Below are 21,473 nucleotides of genomic sequence, written 5' to 3' on the forward strand. Positions count from 1 at the left end.
GGAGTCTGGTGCAATAACCAGCAGGAGGGGACAGTGACTTGGCCAAAGTGAGGTCACAGAGGTGGAAAACCTGAAGGAAGTCTGCATGCATTCTGAGGCCAACGGCATTGTAGCTGGAACGGACGTGGATAGGAGAAAGAGAAGAGCAACTCAGAGGAAGGAATTGCCATTTACCAAGGTGGAGGAGATTATAAGAAAAGCATATTTGGGGGAGAAAGATCTAGAATTAGGTGTTTCAAACATGTTGCGTTTGAGATGGCTATCAGATCCAAGAGGAGCAACCTACCCTGTTGGTATTGACTATTTGAGAAATCCAGGAGAGGTCTGGGCTCAAGAGGTTATTTGAGAAACATCTGAGTATTGATTGTTTTATATGACACTCTCCATTAGAGTAATTAGAATTATTCTAATAAAAAGTTTTGCAAGAACTCATCTGCTTCACAAAGCAAGATACCCTAGTTCACATACTATACTGTCATAGTCCTGTGCTGAGAAGTATCCTGAACTTCCTTCTCCCCTTGAGGTTTGTGTGGTATGATATCTTATTTGCCCATTTCGAAGGGATTAAATGCCTCCCTCCCTTCCCTACCTTACCATATCCCCAAGAGGCAACCATGTGGTTGCCAGCAGAAAATAGCTCACTTGCTCTTGCAGCACACTTTAAGGCAGATGAGAAAAGCCTTCACTCTGGAATAGAAATATCTCAGAGACAACTCGGCTCCAGGGCACCCCAAGAGAGTGAGGAGCACTGATGTGGGAGGGCACAGCAGAATGCTTCCAGGCTTCGTCCTTCCCCTGAAAGTGTGAACAACCAGGGAACACCCTCTCTGGGAGTTGGACAATAAATTGTCTAAACCTAAAGATGGGGGCGGTGGGTGGAGTGTAAAGATATACACACAGGCTTTCCTAGGCTTTACATTGCCGTAAATGGCAGATGCCTAATTAAAGCATTTACAATTAGTTTGGCTTGTTCTGTGATTCCTTTCTGCAAGCAAAAAAGATGGGAGAATATATTAGCTCTTGGCCATCTAGTTCTGAAGAAACTTTTTTCTCTCACCATCACTCTTATCCTGCTTGGAAAGTATCTTGTTCAAAACTGTATTTTTCCTTCCATTTCATATGAGGTGGGATTACTTCTTTGTTTTTAAAGCATTTATTTTGAATTATGAAAATTCTTAATTGGATGTCTTATTTTTATTCAATGAAGATAACAGTCTTCCTAATTCTTGGGATCCTTCTGATTCAACACACTTGGCAATGTTATTCCCCTACTCAAAATGCAAAAGCTATATTTTTTAACAACAGGAAAAGCATTCATGAGGCTTTGAAGGAACTTGAGGGGTTCATATTTGTGTTTCTGTGTGTGTAAATGAAGAGTTGCACTTACGCGACTTTATAATAACCACTTCCTTAAAGACAGATTTTTTTTCACTTTAGGGAAAAAAGGTCCATTCTAAGTAGAGAAATGTGAACCACGTGTGACTATTTCTTTCATTCATTTATTTATTCAACATTTAGTTGAGTTTCTATGCTGGCTCTTATAGATTTTTAACTTAGTTAAACTTAAATGTTTTATCCAATAAGTATATCCTGCAGATGGCTCCTGAGATAATGATTTGGGGTGTCTGCTGAACATTTACACATGTGGATTATATGCATTATTGAGAATGTAGCTCATCTCTACAGGGTGATAACTGCAAAACATAACACTTTGGAAAAATTGTCACCACACAAACATTGTAAATAAGAAACATGAACTGGAAAGCTTCCTTATATCAAGCTGAAAAAAAGACATAACACAAAAATTAGGTTTTAAAACTGATGTTCAATCTTTTCTGCTTTCAGATTGGCTTGCAAAGTGCCTCATTCAAGAATGTCCTAAAACCAGAATATAATAGAGTGGAGGTTACTCAAGATTCAAATAAAAGTTACCATATAAATAAGCACGGGTAAACCAAATTCAAAGTTACCATATAAATAAGCATGGGTAAACCAAATGCAATTATTTTTTAACAGATAGTTTAGGTTAATAGGTGGAGACACGGTTCTGCCACTGTATTTAAGGTTAGTTAATAATTAACTTTGGTGCCTGAAGTAGTTTAATCAAAGCTTACTGTAAATCATAAAACTGCTCCACGCAGACTAAACAAGGTATTAAAAACTCATTCAAAATTCTTGCGAATCTTGACCACTGGTAGCCATTTGGTAAGGTGTAAAAAAGTTAAGATATTTTTATTCAGAAATTGAGCACAGGCATCTTTGGAGAGAAAAAAAACCAAAAATCTAAATAAAGGATTCATCCGGAACCAACAATCTTCCCCTTGCCGTCAGTGGCAGACTATGGACTTGATGGCCAAGATGTTATGTTGGAAGGAAAATGAACAATTATCAGGGTTAGAGAAAGGCAAGGCAAAGGCACTCAACCTTCCTACTCGGAAAAGACTTTTAAAACCAGCGCTGGGGGGCATTAAATAGCTTTCCTGAAACCTACTGGCAGGACACGGCAACTGGGTTAAACATCTTTTCCGATTTGAGGCAAAGTTGTGCATACAAGTGTGAAAAAACGTGTGTCGTGCGCGTCTGTGTTTTTAAACCTTTCACGGATCACATTCAGTAGCAACTTGATTTCTATCCAGCAAAAGCAGAGAGCGTTCCCACCGTGGCTGTGTCGGGCCACCGCATCCCTAAAGCAGCCGCCTTCCTCCCAAGGACCTACGCCCAAGGGCTGGTGGGGCTGCCCACTGCAACACAGACCGAAAGCTGCCTCTTCAAGTACTTGCCTTGGCTGTGAAGACAGAGGTTCCGACCCCGTTCTACGCACACCAGGCAACCTGCTCTGCTCCTCCCTAGACACCCGCCGGCTGGAAAACTGCGCGCAGGGCGCAGGAGGCTGAGGATGCTGCACTTAGAGCTGGTATATTTGCAAGGCAGCGAGCCCCGGCCGGTGCTCATATGCACTCGCGCGCCAGCCGCTGGCTACAGTGGCCCCTGTCAGCATCCTGGGTCCTGATCCTGAACTTCCCCTTCCACACCTGCACATTCACTCCCCCCCCACACCCCCGGCTTCCTTGACTGCTTAAGAGACTGGTCCAGCAAGTGCAGCGCCTCGACCCCAGCCAAGAGGACGGTGGGTTAGGGGGCGCGAATGTCCGATGGGCTCTCACCTAACTCCTTGCCGCACTCTGGGTGGTCCAACCACTTCCCCCGAGGTTCGGTTTCCCGCGGGCTGCACATACTGAGCCCCAATGTTGTGGTGCCCGCCGCCTCTGGCTTTCAGAGAAACTTTCCAGAAGCGCCTGGTCGAGTGACCCGTGCAGGAAAAGAAGGAGGTGCTGGGCGGAGGGGCGGAGAGGGAGCGGGAAAGACAGCGGAGTCCTGTTTCCTTTCCCGGCACCCAAATGCTCCCTGGCTTCCCTTGTATTGCTTGTGTCGTGGGAAGAGGGAGCGGACCTCAGGATCCTGTTTTGTACAGTGTACCACAGTAGAGGACTGAAAAAAAGTGGAGAATTTGGAGAAGAGGTACTTCCCACCCCAACATGGTCATGCAGGGTCGGTGGGTGGGCATTGTCGGGCTGCTCCCGAGCGCCCCACTGCCCACAAGGCAGCACTCTAGGACGCAACGAGTAGTTCGGACATCCAGAACCCGGGGCCGGGGCAGAGCCCTTGTCTGGGTAGCAAGCACTGGGCCATCTCTTGCCAATTCTTCTCCACCCTTACGCCTCGCAGGAACCTCCTTTCCGAGAGGGGCCTTGCAGATTATGGAGGAGGTCGCGCAGCGGGCGCAAGCCCAGGAGTGGCGGGCACTGTGCTTACAGGGGACGCAGCTGCGACGGATGCTGTCCTCGCCGCCCAGGAGGGAGCTGAGGCAAGGGACAGGACCCAGGGTGAGGGTCCCGCGCCACACGAGGAGTAGACGGCTCTTGGGCACTCATTCGAGCAGACAAAGCCCGGAACCTCTGGTGCCAGTGGCCGCAGGAACAGGGATGTCACCAAGTGGCAGGGCGCGCGGGTGCCAGGGCCATTACAAGTTTCCCTTACTCCACAAAGCCCAGCCCAGACCCCGCGCGGACAACAAAAGACTCTCTTCGCTTCCCCACCGTCTCTGCCGTACCTCTTTTCCCACCCCAGAACCAAAACCTGGTGCTGGCCGAAAACAGCGCTCTTCTACCCAACCTCTTCCAGTCCTCGAGGGCTGAACCTCTTCCCCAGCTTTCGCATCAGGACAGGGCACTCCCGAAAATCCCAGCCTCTCTGCTCCTTGCTAGCCCGAAAGTGAGGAGGGTCCTGCACACATATGCCGGGGCCAGGCAGCCATCCGCGCGGTCGCGGTCACGGTCCCGGGCGGCGCCGGGAGTGTGCGGGGCGCGAGTGGGGAAGCCCGCAACACAGAGCCCAGCGGTCTCTGGGGCTTAGGGCGGAGAGGAGCAGCGGGCTGGGCACAGGACTGCTCCCCCAGGGCCAGGCAACGCTCAAGAGACAGAGACGAGACAAAATAAAACGCAGGCACCACAAAGCCGCCAGCGCATGCCGGCCGCGGCCCCAGGACCCGCAGGCTGTAGCCGAGCCTTCCAGAGGTGGAGCGCGTCGGGGCGCCCCAGCCGTACCTTTTCGGTGCATCGACGGGTAGGCGGCCGGTGCTCGGAGCGGGCTGGTACAGCGTGTATCCCATTTAGTAATCCATTATCCAGGGGATCTCTCCGGGCCGCGAGCTGCGCTCTCCTTCGCACGCCTTTGTCATTCCTACATGTGTGCTGGTCTCTTTGGGGATAACAGCCGCGACGACTACTTTCTGGGATGAAAACGCTCTGTATTCATTTCCAATGACAGACGGAGTAAGGGAAAGGAAAAAAGAAAGGAAAAACCAACAAGGAAGGAGTAAATGTTCAAGAAACTCTTCTCCAAATCCAAATTCCACTTGGATTCCACTCCGGCGAGTCCTTTCGGTGGTGTCTGCGCCGATTAACAAGTCATTTCGGGCTGGGGGGCGAAGGAGGGCTGGGCAGGGGTGCACCCTCTAACCCCGCTCGGCGACCGGGAGCGCTGTGCTGCGGGTGTGATGATGCTGGCCTCTGCCGCCGCTCCTAAGCAGGCATCGCGGGCTGTCCGCCCCGGAGAGAAGCGCCGCTGCTGCGTCCCAAGCGCCTGGGCAGCCGAGTGCTCGGGGAGCGGAGTTGGCTGCAGCCTCACCCCGAGCCGCACACAACTCCTCTGTCACCCGAGAGGCCGCGGCTCGCGGGCGGAGCCAAGTCCCGGACTGGATTACGCAGAGCGGACTCTCCTCCTGCAACCCCGCCTCCTTTGGCTGGCGTCTTCTCCGACCCAAAGGAAAGCTGTGGTGTTTGTGTGTGAATGAGAGTGAACAAGGCGGAGAGACAGATTATCTACGCGGTGTGGCGGCAGGTGGAGCCTTGGACCCAATGGCGGGCGAAGGTTCCTTCCACCGCGACACCCCGCCCCCGCCGCGCGCTGGGTGGAGGTCTCCAAGGGGGTGACTCCGGCAGGAGCCCAGCGATAGCCTTCCTTACCCCTGCATCTGCTCTAGCAAGGGGCAGTGGGGCGGGGGGAGGAATCCCGGACAGAATTGCTGAGTTCTGCCAAATCAGAAAAAAAATATATATATAAAAATAGACGTAGTGCAGGAGCGAGTTACAAGAAAGGATTTGTTCATCGATTTTCTTAAATGGAAAAGTTTTAAAGCATGAGGGTAAGTGAACGGCGAGTCTTTCTAATTCTGATTACTGTATCGAGGTAGCTTCCAGAAGTGATGGACGCTCTACGCACTCAGATGAATTTGATAGAAGCCTGTACGGTTAAAAATATACTTCGAAGATATGAAGACAGCTATTACTTAAGGCACATACAACACGTTAATAAAGCACGCTAAGTAAACTAATAAACCACAGTACAAAGAATGGTGTTATTAACAACCACGATCTGTTTTAAAATGTAGAAAGTGTGTAGGCTCTTCTTAGAAATAAGTAAACTTCAAAAATAAGATGAAGACATTTCCAAGGAGAGTCCAACAGCTTCATGGAAGAAGTAAATCTCAACTTCTTCCAAGGTGATATTGTTGCTATCACACGAAGAACGGCAGGCATAGCCTTCCTCCACCACTTGGACTTGAAATCGCCAAAAAAGCCTTGCTCTTACAGGCTTGTGCCAACTGGCCCAGCCACACCAAGTCCTTCTCCCCGGCCGGTGCGTGCTCCCCGCCGCGCGGTTCCTAGCGCAAACAACTGTGAGCCTTGGCTATTGCTTCCCAAGTGGGTTTCGCAGATGGTTGAGCCTTAGCCATTGCTTCCCAAGTGGGTTTCGCAGATGATTGAGCGCCGTATCCACAGCCCTTAAAGAAACACGGGGCAGCCAAGCAGTGCTCAAAGAAATATTTACTAGTCATGGGGGTCAGCCGAGAACAGCATTGGGAGTGAAATCGGGGTTACAGTTACACTTAGGCCAAGTGCCCTCAAATAAATGCATTAGAAACTGTACCTGTTCCCCAACTGGGGCAAAGGCCACTAATTGTGCGTTCCCTTTTTTACTGGTCCTTCTGGGAAGCCAAGTTAGGTAGAGAGATCCGCTCATGAGGACTCACGAAAAATAAAGGCACAGGAGACAACACTATGTATATCCTCCCCCGCCCCCCCACATCCAGCTCCCCCACAAACCACCTGGAAAAGGTGGGGAAAATGGTTAAGGGAGAAAAGGTCAGTCTCTCTGCTGTTCGCGAGACCTGCCAGCAGGGGCCGCTATCCCCACCTTTCTCAGGCAAAAGCCGCGGCATATCAGGAATGGCCAGGGGGGCGCGGCCCTAGGTGCGCGCGCAGCCCCCGAGGCACGCGGAGCCGGCTCCATGAGGCGGGGGCGCAGGAGTGAAGAGGACGGTGGGCTGGGCTGCGCGTTCGCGTGGCACGTGTGCCGGCCCGCTCCTGGAGGTCCCTCACGAATCCGGTTCGGACCAGTGGGAGGCCCTTGAACTGGGACGGCTCCATCCTCGGCTGCACTAATTAACGCCTAGAATTTGGCTGGTAAAGGCAGGGCCGGTTCGAGCAGGGTTCCCAAGCTTCTCCGTGTGCCCCCCGCGCAGTCCGAAGGCCCGAAGGGCTCAAGGGATGCTGGGGGTTCTCCGAAGGGCACCTGCACTCCTCCTGGGTCGTTGGAGCCCCTTCTTCTTTCTCTGCCGCTGATTTACATGCTAATTATGTCTGGGAAAAGTTCTTTAATTGGCAGAATTAGGCAGAGCAAACGAATTGTTTCACAGGCTGAACCAAATTAATTCTGAGTTTAGCTTCTTCCTTGGAGAAACAAACAATTAAGCTGTCTTGTTTGCTTTATGGATATATTGCAAATGCCCCACATTGAGGTTTCAGGATATATTTTTAAAGGGAAATTATTTTCATTGTTAATAGTTGCATGTTTAATTCGCAGGAACGCTGAGCCAAAAAGTAAGAGATTAAATTTATCTAATGTAAAATTATAGAATACAAGAGGAAAAGAATTTGAGTTAACTTTCGTACGGCTAAGAAATACCACCCAGAATCTTCCTGGCAATTACTAGATCCTGAAGTCTCACCGTCCAGTTAGGCGCCCATGGTCCTGACCATGTGAGATTATGGGTCCACCTGCCTGGGAAGAAATGGCTTCCAGAGCTGGGGCGGGAAGCCAGTTATTGTGTCTCCTGAATCCTTCCAGTCCTCAGGGGAGCATCTGTGGGGAGGTGGCAGTTGGAAACCTAATGATGTCATTTCCCTTTCTGTGCACCTAAGACTCACTCCCAGAAGCCTACCTTAACTTTTCAGTAAAACTGCTGCTCCTCCAAAGGCTTTAAAGTCTGCAATCTACCCTGTACTTTCAGAGAAGGAAAGCCAATGGGAGTTAGAGTCACAGAGTTAAAACTAGAAGGAATCTTAGACTGCATTGTAGTTAAGTGTCATGAAGTAAAGTGAGGAAAGCTTTGGTCTCTGGAGGTCAGCTGTAGTTCTGTTACATTCTAGCTGGTGACCTTGGGCAAATCACTTGTCTCTCTAGCGCCTCAGTGTACTCACTTGTAAATGAGGATTCGTGTACTACTCTCTCCCAGGGGTCGTGTGGCTTAAATGAGATTGTGAGTATAAACCACATGTCTAGGGCCTGGCACACATTGCTCTGTAAAAATTAACTAGCATCATTATGCTTGTCATCCTCTACATCAATCATGCCACCATATTTTACAGGAGTCAGATGGAGGCACAGAGGAGAGACGTGGCTTGCTTTGTATCGGTGCTGGGAACTACCCATAACAACTCCTCTTCAATAAATGCTTATATGACACCTGCTTTCCTTCACATCACCTGGAAAAAGTATGGAGGAAGATTACATATAAAGGTAAAGTCACACAGCATCCTTTTAAAGACCATATCTATTTGATCAGAATTTCTGCTTTATGACAAAAAGTAGTAGTGAACTTGGGAGAAAAAGGTCTGCTGGTGCTTATCACTGACCTCGTTTTGAGTATGAGTTTCTGGGGGACACTAAGGGAGTGAAGTGTGTACATTCAGGCTATTATCAATCCTAATAAGGGAATCTCTGTATCTACAATCCCTTTTCCAAAATTCCCTTCACCTCCTTGCCTTAAATCAGTGGTTTTAAAATCTATTTGCACATTAAAATTACTGGGGAGCTGTAAATGACGCAAATTCCCAGGCTCCAGAGATTCTGATTCATCAGTCTGGGGTGGGACCTAGATGATTCTAGCGTGTAGCCAGGGATGAGAACCACCATCACCATGAATCCTGGCTGTGTTGTAGAACACTGTTTTTCCACAGCCTTTTCTGGTAGAGCTGTTTATTTTCCCTCTTGCTCATTTATCCCAGTGTTGAGAAGTAAGGTCGATGTCCTTGCTTCTCAGACCATTTCTCCTCTCAGAAGCTCTCAGACCTTTGGAGGCTGTGTCCTACAAATACATTGGTGCTATCATCCACAGTCCTCATTTTACCCCATTTTTCAAAGACTCAGCACCACCTGTCAGGCTTACCATCCTCTTATCTGTCTCACCACCTGTCAGCATTCATGGGAGTGTTGGTGTCTACCTAACCACTAAACCTCTGCTTCTCAGTTTCTCACCTTCCTCATCTACACTGTCCTTTCCCCTCACTCACCACTGCCCCCCACCCCAGGGCTTCATGCTGAGCCTTATTATCATTAAAAGGCTCCATCCTCGAAATCACTATGCTTACATCCCATTCTCCAGTCACAACTTCCTCTCGTTCCAGCTTGCTTGCTTAGGCTCCCCTTTGCATTCACATTGATTTCCTGAAGACCTCCAAGCCTTGAGTCCTGCCACTCTCCATCCATCCACTCCCTCCTTTTTTCATTCCTCTCTCTGTCCAGCATAGCTTCATGATAATTGCCTCTCTCTAGCAAACACTTTGAATTCCCTTCCTCCTCTATGTTTTGGTTCTACCCATCTAACTAAAAACGAGTCCTGAATTATATAAATATCAGACTTCTCTGCTCTTGCGTTGGGCAGCTGAAGCCCACTAGAAAAAAAAAACAAAAACGCACATCTGGGCAGGGTGTACACTCAGTTACCAACCTCAGTTGGATCTTCAGCACTGCCTCATCATCGTCTTCCCTTTCTCTCAGCCTCTAACTTTCTCTCCTTCGACCAGATGTTTCACCCTCTGTGCCTCCTACTTCCCTAAAAAGATGGAGTCTATCAGATGGGAACTTTTTGCTTCTGTACTCATTTCCTGCATAGCTCCTTCTAGGGCGGAGGCAGTGTTTTTCCTACTGAGGCCCTCTACCTGTTCGCATTTACACATTCTCCGAAATTCTGTCCTGTTGTTTCCACCTCTAATCCATCTCCCCATCAGCATGTAAATAAGCTTTAGTCTCTCACATCTTATACACAAGCTCTTCTTGGATCCTCTGTTCCTTTCAAGCTACCCCTTCTTTCCAAGTAGCCCCAAGATTGTTGACAGTTACCAGCTAATCACCAACTATTTCCTTCTCACCCAGTTTACTCATTCCTGTCTGGCTTCTGTTCCCAGCACTCCATTGACAAGGCTTTTGTTAAAGTCTTCTGTGACAGTAAACCCAGTGGGCATTTTAAAGTTTTCATTTTATATGAATTCTCAGTAACAGTGAACACGACCGCTCCTTCTTTTGTGATTACTCTTTGCCCTTGACTTCTCAGCACATCAGTCTCTCCTGGTTCTCATCCTCCCTCTCCTCATTTTTAAACTTTGCTTTTCTTTTGAGGAAATAGAAAGATACAGACATTTCCAGAGAATAATATAACATCCCGACTTTCACCACCCAAAATTAATGATTGTTAATATTTTGTCGTATTTGTTTTCTGTCTTCATTTCGAGCAATAAAACATGGTATATAAAGCTTAACTTCCTTGTAATCATCATTGTCTTTTCCATTCCTCTCTACTTCTTCATAGGTAACACTATCATGAGTTTCCTGTGCATCCTTGTAGTTCGTTTTCTATGCTTTTACATAGACCATACATACGTATGGAGAACCAATATAGAGCAATGTGTTTGATGAATTTTTTCCCCCAAAATTTACATAAATAATATCCTGTTTTCTCTTTTTCTCCAGTTCATTCTCCACATTGTAGCTTAAGTGACCTTTGAAAGATGTCTATCTGATCACATCACCCACCTGCTTAAAACACTTTGGCATCCCAAAATCTTAAGGGGGCCTTCAAGGCTGTGCAAGATTTGGTTCTTGCCTGTCTTTCTGGTCTTCTCTCTCTGTCCTGCTCCTTTCACTTTCTTCCCTCTGCAACCTCACAGGCATGGGAAGTTCCACCCGCTTTGTAACTACAGGCCTTCCCGTGTGCTTCTGACTGGAGCACTGTCACTGTCATCTCCCCCTTTCACTTCTTTGCCTGGCTAGTGCCTGCTCATCCTTGAAATTTCAGCCTAAATGTCCCTTCCTTAGAAAGACTTCCTAGATGCTCCAGTCTGCGTCATATCCCTTCCATCCTATATTCTCAAAGTACCCAGCCAAATTAGTCCAAATATCACAGCTAGAGTTAATTTTTCAGTGTAATTATCTGCCGAATGCTGCTTTTTCCTCTTGGATCTGAAGCTCCACGAGTCCTGGGAATACATCTCTTTTGTTTCTTTTCTATCTCTAACACCTAGCAGAGAGTAAGAGTTTGGTAGATAAGAGAGTAAATGAATTAGTGAAAGCAGTGAGTCCTTTTTCAAGGAAAAGTAATTTTTCAAGTAGAAAAGGTAGGGAAAAAATTGATTATCACATTGGATCGGATCATTTTAAAATGAAAAGAAAAAAATACTAGAAAGTTATTTTGAGATTCCAGTTTGAAAGATGAATAAAATCTAGGCTTTTGCTCAACATAGGACTTCCAATGTACAGTGTCTAATTTGTTCATTGAATGAGGAAGAAAGGATTTACAAATGTAAGTGATAAGTAAATACCACAATTGCAAAGCAAGAAGCTTGAAAATAAGAATAGGAATATAACTCTAAAAGACTGGTGGAAGGAGATAAAAGTGCAGTTTGAATCCACTGGGAACGATGCAAGAGCATCTCCGAGGAGTGCTCATCAGCGAGCTGGTGTGTGCTGACAGTGATTACTGTCTGCCGTGCATGAATAGCTTCACGGGTGGTGCCCTCTCCGTGTCTAACAGTCATTCCACTGTGCCACAGTGAAGCTTGGGCTCCATTCACTTCTGGTATCAAATTATTGTTTGGGAAATTAAGAGAATGGTAAATTAGAAATAAGGTAATGAATGAACAATAAATGTATGTAAACCAGAACTCCATTTCCCCCCACGAAAACTCTTTACATTTAATTGAAATCTTTGGTTATGTAATACAGAGCAAAGGCTCTGACCTTATTTTCGTCTTTCTGTTCCAACATAACTCTTTTAATTGCTCCTCCTACTAACATTTAGACTGGAGAGTACTTGGATATGAGTTTGTTTGAAAAAATGTAGTTACCTAAATGTAATTTATACTTTTCATAACCAGATAATCCGGATGATTAAACATCACTTTGGAATTTACTAGTTGGCCAAAAGAATGATGAAAAGTAAAATATACTTACTTTTGGAGAGCTGTTTTTAAGGTCTTCAGTTCCCGGTAGTGGAAGGCCTGCTGTCAGAGGGAATTGTTCTGGCCCATGCTTAAATATAAAATTATGCTTCTATTCATTCCAAATCAGTTTTAGACTATGTGAGTAAGCATTGTACTGATAATCAACTGAAAGGCTTTTTCCAGGCTGTTAACGATGAATGTGTATTTGAGAGTAGTCTTAAAACCAAAGAAATGGAGACAACTAAGGGTATTTTGTTTGCTTTAACTTTGAAACTTTAAAATAGACAACAGCTGTTTTAAACATCGAGACTTAGGCTGGATAATTGTGGACAATGAAAGTACTCAAAAAAAAATGATATGTTTGGGTCTAAAGTACATTTTTAAATGAAGTATAAAAAATAACATCGTTGTATCTGAAACTATCCTCGGAACTCTTCCCTGTACCAGTAATTATAAAATATAAAGATGGTTTCCTAGTGTTTTCACCTGATTTTGGATTTTGTGCCTGGGCAGGTCTCTAGTTAAGAGCACTATAAAAAGCATTGGTGACACTTAACGAGGTAAGTTTAAGAATGTTTTCAGATTATAGCTTGAAATGAGTTTAAATATTATACTTTAAAATAAATAACGTATTCTTTGGTACTTTCCAAAAGTTTCAGATGATTCAGTAGTTACTTCATTTGTACTTCACCAAAAGTTAAGACAGGTGGAACAATTGATGTCAGTTTCTTTGTGAAACCCTTTAAATACACCTTTATTCATAACCAAGTATTTATTAATATAAACTAGAATGTTACATTTTTACATTTGAACTGAAAACCTACGCTTCTGTTTTCTTAAGAAATATTGTATCATGAACTATATTATTAAGAGTTTTATAAAAACACACACTTTGATTTGTTCATAGTTCCTTTCCCTTTCTTTTCTTGCCTCAAAGCAATTGAGTCATTTCCTTTCTTCCAATAGCCTTTTAAAACCTTTTCTTGTTTAAGCAAACTTTTGAAAGTCCCTAAACCTCACCTCCACTTCACCATCACTTGTACCCTTCCTTACCCTCTGAATAGGATTGCAAGCATAAAGTTTTGAATTATCACAGCCCAATGGCCTAATGTTGACATCATTTTGCTAGATTCCCTTGCCTTTTTCTTTAATTCCTAAGGCATCACATTTTACTTTTTATGATTACTTTTCTTGGTAAATAGTTTAGCTTTTTTTTTTTTCCCTAATAAAATGCTGTATAAACTGTAATATGGCAGTATTAATTCATCCATGATGGAGTGAGAATTAGCCCTATGCTCTCAGGTTCCTATCAATGTGTATTGGAGGATGGTGACTCAGATGCAATAGTACTTTACTTGTCAACACTGCATCTCTTGATCACATCACAATGTCATGATGCTCTGGCCAAACAACTTAGAGTCATTCTTGACTCTTGTTTTCCCATTTGTCACATCCAGTTCATCAGCAAATCCTGTTGACTCTACCTTCGAAATATATCCAGAATCTGACCTCTTCTCCTTTCCACCATTATCACACTGGTCCAGTCCACCAACCATTATTTTCATTTGGAGTTTCCCTATAGCCACATAATTGGTCTTCCCTCATTTAACTTTAATTGTATTCTGTACTCTACAATCTAGTCCCAAGTAACAGCCAGAATGATCCTTTAACTTTTTCAATAAAATCATGGCACTCCTCTGCTCATAACTATCCAATGATTTCTTTCTCACCTGTCTCAGATAAAAGCCAAAGCCCACACCATGTGGCTTTCCTTCCACCTTGCCAGCCTCATCTCCTCTCCTTCCCATCACTCACTCCATTCCAGCCTCACTTCCTCCTGCACATCCTGCCTCAGGCTCTTGTTTCTCCTCTTCCTGAAACACCATCTTCTCAGATATCCATAGGGCTTACCCCTTTTCCTCCCGAAGGTCTTTGCTCAAATGTCAGGCCTCCTTGACCACTGTATATAAAATTACAACTCTTCAACCTATTGTACTTCCTCATACTCCCCTTACCCTACTTTGTTTTTCCTCGAGCTCTTACTGCTATGCGATCCTGTGTATGCAGTCAGCCCTCTGTACCCCTGGGTTCTAAAATACATGGATTCGCTCAACCATGGATTCAAGCTACCGTGGATCTCAGATTGACTTGTTTTCGATTGTGGTTGCTTGAATCCTCAGATGCAGAACCCACAAATACAAAGGGCTGACTAAGGGACTTGAGCATCTGCAGATTTGGGTATCTGTAGTGGTTCTTGGAGCCAATCCCCCGTGGACACTGAGGGCCTACTGTAGTCACTTGTTTATTTGTTTTGCCTCCTGCCACTCAGTTGTAAGATTCATTAGAACAGGAACTGACTTTCATTTAACGCTATATCCCCAGCATTTAGCAGACTGCCTGGCACACCCTAGAAATGCAGTAAATACTTGCTGAATGAGTGAGTAAATAACCACACTTTACCTCATTTAATGTCAGTTACATGAGGGCCACTTGGTGCATGTCCTAAACACCAACTAACGTTTGGAGCAAAGTGAGAAGCTAGCTCTCTGCCAAGAAATGCTGTCAAACACAGTCCTCTTTAATAGTTTCTTTGTCTGTTACAGCTGGCAGAATGGGGTACATTTTTGTTTTTGATACAGTTTGCTTTCGTGTAGTGCTTGCTATGTAGTGGTGAGAGCAGGACTGGCTATGCTGAGCTAGAAGGTTTTGAATGAGAAATGCCTGGTATGGATGATGAGAGTTTTTTCTGCTGCTTGCCAGTTACTTCAGACTATCACTACCAACGACCAGGAGGAAAACGATTGCCAGCCTTACGTCATAACCTCCATGTGATCCTCTCTATTGGCTCAGGCTGCCGTAATAAACATAATAGCCTGGGGGTCTGAAACAACGGCATTTATTTTCTCACGGTTCTAGAGTCTAGAAATCTAAGATCAAGGTTCTGGCCAGTTCAATTTCTGGCGAGGGCTCTCTTCCTGACTTGTAGATGGCCACCTTCTCCCTGTATCCTCACCTGGCCTTTTCTCAGTATGTGGGAGCAGAGAGAGTGTGCTCTCTCATGTCTCATAAGGACACTAATCCTATCAGACCAGGGCCACACTCTTATGACCTCATTTAACCTTTGTTACTTTCCATTCCAAATATAGTCCTGCTAGGGCTTCAACATATGAACTTTGGGGGAACATAAACATTCAGTCCCTTTCAGGCTTAATGAATCCTGTGAAACTCCGTGCCCACTGTCCTCCAGGCAGGCTTACATAGAGGAGAGGCCAGCAAGGCTGTTTGGTTTGGGTTTCCCATCAGGAAAGTTCTCAAATCATTTATTTTAATCTTTTCTTCAAAATATGTTTATATATAGACATAGCACATCATAAAAATATATATAATGTGTGTGTATGTAAGATATCTAGGACATAATATATATAAAATATACATAACATATAAAAGCATTGAATCTTTATTTTCCAAATTAAATATTTGCACAGAGCTTATGAGCCTGTTTTAGAACTTCTTGTCTTTTAGTGTAATGGAACGTCTAGGTGCTCTCAAGATCAGAAAGACTGTCTTCTAGATTTGGAGCATTACATCCACCACGCTTTTTATCTCTTACTCTCGGTTATCATCCAAACGTAGGCCCTTCTTCCAGCAATTTTCCCTGTGTTTTATTGTCCATACAGCTCTGTGCTTCTCCCTTGCCTAGGTCTCCCACTCCTCTCCTCCCTCCCAAAACTCCCTTCACTGTTCTTTTCCTTTGGGACTTCTCCAGAATGAACAAATAAACAGTCCCACCCCCCCGCCGCTGCCCAATATTCTCAACATCTTCATTGACTAATCTTTCCACCTCTGGTTCTTCCCTAATATGGAACACAAAGGGATCCTAGGCATTCTTGGGTGACAAGGAATTCATCAGAGTAGAGCCAAAGACATGCAAACTTTTCCCTAAACTGGTCATCTCCCAGGGTAGGGCTCTCAGGGGAGCCCCTAAATGAGGGCTGGCTTCTATGAAATGAGGGCACCTGTGAGATAGTTTGATTCCTAGAGAGGCAACCTGTGAGGCACAAGAGCCCAGGAGCGGGACCCAGAGGGAACCTGGGTGAGGCCAGCCATACTGAGCCTTGGCTTTTTATCTGAAATTACATATCTGAAATCACCAGGCAAATTGCTGCTCACAAAAAGGACCTCAGTCAACAAAGGTGGCAGTCATGCTCTTGGAGCTTCACGGGGGAGCAGGAGTGATGCAGCCTGGAGCTGGCCTTCCAGAGTGATGGGGAAGGGGTCCATGATTGAGACTCACAGTCGCTTGGAATCAAACTGGAGTGTGAGGGGCCAGTGCTCTATCCATCCTACTGTCCACAAAGATGTTTCGCAACATTCTTTGACAATGAATTTGAGACATACACATATTTGAAAATACACCAGAAAGAAAGCAGTGATAATGGAAAAGAGAAGTAAATTTGAAAACATGCAAAGTTTTTAAAAAGGTCAGAAGTGGGATATTACGAAAGCAGTGCCTGCAGGGCTGAAAGTTTCCCCTCACACTGTTGGTCATGCTGGAAACTTTTCTAAGAGCTTCATTGATATTAACCCATTTAGTCTTTATAGTGATTCTAATATGTAAGAATTTTTATTATCTCCATTCAACAAATAAAGCAAACAGATATTAAGAAAATGTGGCCAAAGTCTCATAGTTGTGACGTGGCTGAGGCAGAATTCAAACCCAGGCCTTCGGCACCCAGCCACCGACGGCACTGTGCAGTCAGACAAAGGAAGTATGTGTGTTATATTCAGCTGGTTCCTTGTTTCAGCCCTTTTGAGAAAAACATGGACGTCCAAAACATCCTGAGGCATGTGGTGTTTAATGCTGCTGCTAATTTAACACAATAATGTCTGGTTCAAAATGTGTGTAACATTATGGCAAATCATCCCCTAACACAATTTCAGCAAATTGTTTAAATTTAAATGTGTGCTCATTCAAAAACTCCCAGTTCCCTGCTTTCAGGTGTGTAATCCTGTTCTTCTGGAAAGCGTTGGGCACAGCTGTATATACCAGCTAATTTTCCTCTTGAGCTGGGTCCAGAAACATTGAGATACACAAATGTTTTCTCATCTTAGAGCTTGAGCTTCCAGCAAAAAGAGTCAGCTCCTTGCACTGGGAGAACTGGCTATCCATGGAGAAAATAGTAAAGTTAGTCCCTACCTCATGCCACTTTTGAAAATAAATTGCAGATGGATTAAAATGTCAAAATAAAAGGAAAACAAAAGCAAACTATAAGAGAGTTAAATGAGTATGCAAGAGAATATAATTGTGATCTTGGAACAGCGCAGGCCTTCTTATGACACTAAAAGCAAAACCCTCTAAATGGAAAATGTAGAAATTTTGACTATTTCCAAAATAAAAACTTTTGTAAGACAAAATATACCATAAATAAAGTAAAAGGCAAATGGTAGATTGGGAGAAAATATTTGCAGCCTAACTAACAAAGGATTAGCATACAAATTGATTAAAACAATGATAAACAATTTGATAAGAAAAAAATGGGCAAAGCTCATAAAGAGGCAGTTCTTAGGAAGGAATGCAATTGTCCAATAAATATCCCAGAAGATGCTCAACTACACATTAATCAAGTAAATACAAATTTAAGTAGTAAGATAACATTTTTTATACTCATCAGATTGGCAAAGTTTGATATTAAAGTTTCATAGTCTCAAATGTTGGCGAGGATGATCAAGCAGCCTCGTAAATTACTAGTGGGACTATTAATTGGGATAGTCACCTTGGATGACAATTTGACAGTGTCTATTAAAATTGATAATGTTCATATTCTATGATTCAGCCCTTCAGCTTCTGGATCTCTGCCCAAGAGAAACATTCACCTTTGTGCACAAAGAGGCATTATGTGTAAAGATTTTCCTAGCAGGATTGTCTTTAATCAGGAAAATATATTAGAAATGACTTAAACATTTATCAGGATGGTGTTAGGTATTTGAAACAGTAGGAACTGTTAATCATATATTAGAATATTGTGCAGCAGCTAAAAAATTATCAAGTAGACACCTATATATTCTGAAAATTTACCAAGACATATTTTATAATAGACAAATTGAGGAAGTCTACACACAGGAATATTTTAAAACTGCATAAAATAACCTCATAAAAGCTATAGTTTTTTGTTGTTTGTTTTTCTTAAAGAAAAAAGACTGGATGTATTCTTGTACCCTAGGATTGACAATAGAGGTCATAATTGGGGAAGAGGAATCTAGGTCGGGGAGAGAGGGAAGGATGCTGTTATAGGCTGAATGTGTCACTCAAAAATTTTTTTTGAAGCCCCTAACCCCCTCGATGTGGCTGCATTTGGAGTAAGGATGTAATCACAGTTGAATGAGGTTTTAAGGGTGTGGCCCTAATCTGATGGGATTAGTGTCCTTATAAGAAGAAACACCAGAGAGCTCCTCTCTTGCACTTGTGCTAGTGTTCTCTCTTTCCTTCTCTCTCTGTTTCCCTCTCTCCCTCTCTCTTTCATTTTGTGAGAAAACAGTGAGGAGTCAACCTTCTGCAAGCCAGAAAGAGAGTGCTCACCAGAAACCAAACCCTGTCAGAACCTTGATCTTGGACTGTCTCCTCCAGAACTGTGAGAAAATAAGTGTCTTTTTAAAGCCCAGTCTTTGGTGTTTGGAATAAGTCCTGATGACAGTGTTGGAGTCCCTAGATCCAGTGAGGCTTGATGCCAGACTACCCTTGGATTTAGAGCAGTTTGTGAACTGCAGAGAGTTCTCAGCCAAAGGTAAAAAATGGGGACTGATACCATTTTTGAGTTAGGCTATATCTACCTAGAGGAAGGAACATCTCTCCTCTCCTCTCTATCTCCTCTCCTCTTCTCTCCTCTCCTCTTCTCCCTCTCTCTCCTCTCCTCTCCTCCTCCTCCTCCTTCCTTTCTCTCCTCCTCCTTCTTCTCCTCTCTCTCTCCTCCCCTTCTCCTTCCTTCCCTCTTGTTAACAACTTTCCTTCCTTCTTCCTTCCTTCCTTCTTCCTTCCTTCCTTCCTTCCTTCCTTCCTTCCTTCCTTCCTTCCTTCCTTCCTTCCTTCCTTCTTCCCTCCCTCTCTCCCTCCACACAGAGGCTCCCATTGCTTGCCAAGCCACATGCTCACTCAGGGGTCCATTTTCCCACTTCTCAAAAGGGACTATATGGACTGCCAATAGCTTTGCAGTTATATGAACCAATAAATCACCCTTTTTGCTTGAGTCAGTTTGAGGCTCGCTTCTATCAATTGGTACCTAGCTAATCCTGATTAATACATCAGATCAAGGGATTTAAAAACTAGGATAAACCTTAAAAGTTCCCGAGTACCTCAGGGTACTCTACACATGAAATGATTTAGGGAGTTTAGTCACTTGCCCAAAGTCTTACCACCATGTTAGTGGCAGGTCAGCTAGTTCCCAAAGTTAGTATGCTTCACCACATAATATACTACCCCTCTATTTACTACCTGTGATGCTTTTTAGAAGCTTGGGTTTGAGAGTCTCAACCTGCAGAGACGGTTTATCTCCTATGGGTTATTCTGTCTACCATGCAGCTGCCCACAAGTCAGTGTCGGCCTCTGGGCTATGGCTTTGCGATCCAACCGTCTACATTTCTTCATGGCATAAAGACCTGAAAAATAAAATAGAATGTGATTCAGTAAATTTATTCCTATGTATAAGAAGTCAATTCAGAAAGTACCAAAACACTATGAAATATTATGACTAGGAAAATTAAACATCTGTACCCTTTAGCCTCAGATTTAAAAAAATAAACAGTTTAGATATATTTGCACCTATCTGTTAGCTGTTACTAAATACTATTTAATTTGTGTGTGGTCTTTTCCCAGGCTTAAGCAGAAAATCCATCATAGGTCCTCTCAGACTCAGATAAGGCCCTAGAGGGAGAGTCACTCTGGCTTGTGCCCAGGTCAGTGCTGAAAGGCACTAGTGTGTCTTCTGATCACTCCCTATTTGGTTTGTCATTTCCTACTTATTTTGATATTCTTGAATTTTATTTATCCTGGGGAATCTTTCTTCTGCTCTATATGCCTTCTTAAGCTGGAAAAACGAGGGAGCTTTTAGCTCTTTGATAAACTCAAGGAAAGGCTGAACAATTTCTCTAGGTTTCTGTCAAAGGCTGTTACGGTTTATTCCCGGACAGATGAGAGTAATTTTCTTCCATCAGATAACCTTCTTCCACAACCCAAATTTGCCCTGTAACAACAAAAAATCAGATTCTCCAACAAATTCTATGGATATCTTCTTGTTTTAAGGCCTGGTTTCTTTGAGAATGACCTTTGAGCAAATTACTTTTCAAGGAGTTAGTCCCCTTCTGCTCATTGTGAAACCCAGTTTGAACAGAGCTCTCACACTAGCTCTTCCTCTTATCTCATTTCGTCCATGCAATAACATTCAGAGAGGGGGCTGTCAGAAGGGAGCTGCCCTTCCTCTCACCAGGAGCCAGACCTACCTTGGGCTTGGATTTCATCTCCTACCTTTCAGGAACTTTCTACCATGCATTATCCCTGTACATCTATATGTCATGTCATGTTTTAATCCTGCTTGAGTCTCATTGACTTAAAAAAGTCTTTTTTTCTTTTTAATCCAAAATTCCCTTCCTGATATCATCCTGCCTTATTCCCTCCCCTTCATCTGCAAGTTTGCTAAAGATTTGTCAGCTCACACTATCTTTACTTCCCACCTTCCACTTTTTGTACCATTCTATATCGACATGAATCCCCATCTCTCCACAAAAAAATAGCTTTGGCTCAAGTCATTAGTTAGGGAAACATAGAGATCCTCCCTGAGCACTCCATTATCATGTCTTGCTGACTTTCTCCTCCATCCAATCTGTAAATGTTGAGATCCATTTGGGCTTTGCAATGGCCTCCCTCCTTTTTTTTTTTTTTTGCCTCTGTCTACATTCTTATTCATCCCCATGATTTTAAAGACCATCTATATCTGATGACTCCTGAATATGCTTCTTCAGTCTACAGCTCTTCTCTGAGACTCAGATTCATATGCCCAACTGCCTACTTGACGCCTCCATTTATATCCTGCAAAAGCATCATGATCCAAACAGGACTTTGCTATTCTCCCAGACTCGTCCCACACTGTCTTCTCCACGTCAATTTTCAGGTTAGAAACCCAGGGACACTTCTTGATTCCTTCTCACCCCTCACAATTAATCCATCAGCAAATTCTGTTTGTTCTGTCTCCAACATGTCACATCACTCTCTTCTTTCTTTTCTGTTCACTGCCACCATCCCTATTGAAGCCACTATCATTTCTCAACTTTCCCTGCAACAGCCTCCTAACTGGTTTTTCTGAGTCCTGTCTTGCTCCCTTCTAATCCATATTCCTACTACATCCGGAATAAAGATACAAACTTCAT

The 21,473-nt window shown here is 44.0% G+C and overlaps 1 protein-coding gene and 1 long non-coding RNA gene across 6 annotated transcripts in view; one reads left to right on the plus strand and one right to left on the minus strand.

Annotated features, from left to right (window-relative positions):
- SEMA6A (semaphorin 6A) overlaps window positions 1–5,306 on the minus strand; it is a 120,948-nt gene extending 115,642 nt beyond the window's left edge. For 3 of the 5 annotated variants that reach the window (XM_039848506.1, XM_039848509.1, XM_039848508.1), the window contains exon 1: window positions 4,605–4,812. The gene's annotated coding sequence lies outside the window, so the exon portion shown is untranslated. Of the gene's footprint in view, window positions 1–3,164; window positions 3,419–4,604 lie in introns of those variants that run through there. The other 2 variants (XM_039848504.1, XM_039848505.1) reach the window with 2 other exon arrangements.
- A 1,537-nt stretch (window positions 5,307–6,843) lies between these two features.
- LOC120590854 (uncharacterized) overlaps window positions 6,844–21,473 on the plus strand; it is a 155,318-nt gene continuing 140,688 nt past the window's right edge. The window contains exons 1-2 of the long non-coding RNA XR_005649783.1: window positions 6,844–7,025; window positions 8,211–8,361. This is a non-coding gene — a long non-coding RNA (uncharacterized LOC120590854). The remainder of the gene's footprint in view (window positions 7,026–8,210; window positions 8,362–21,473) is intronic.

This window comes from Pteropus medius, unplaced genomic scaffold (genome assembly GCF_902729225.1).
Source record: "Pteropus medius unplaced genomic scaffold, Ma_sr-lr_union100, whole genome shotgun sequence".
Taxonomy (NCBI): domain Eukaryota; kingdom Metazoa; phylum Chordata; class Mammalia; order Chiroptera; family Pteropodidae; genus Pteropus; species Pteropus medius.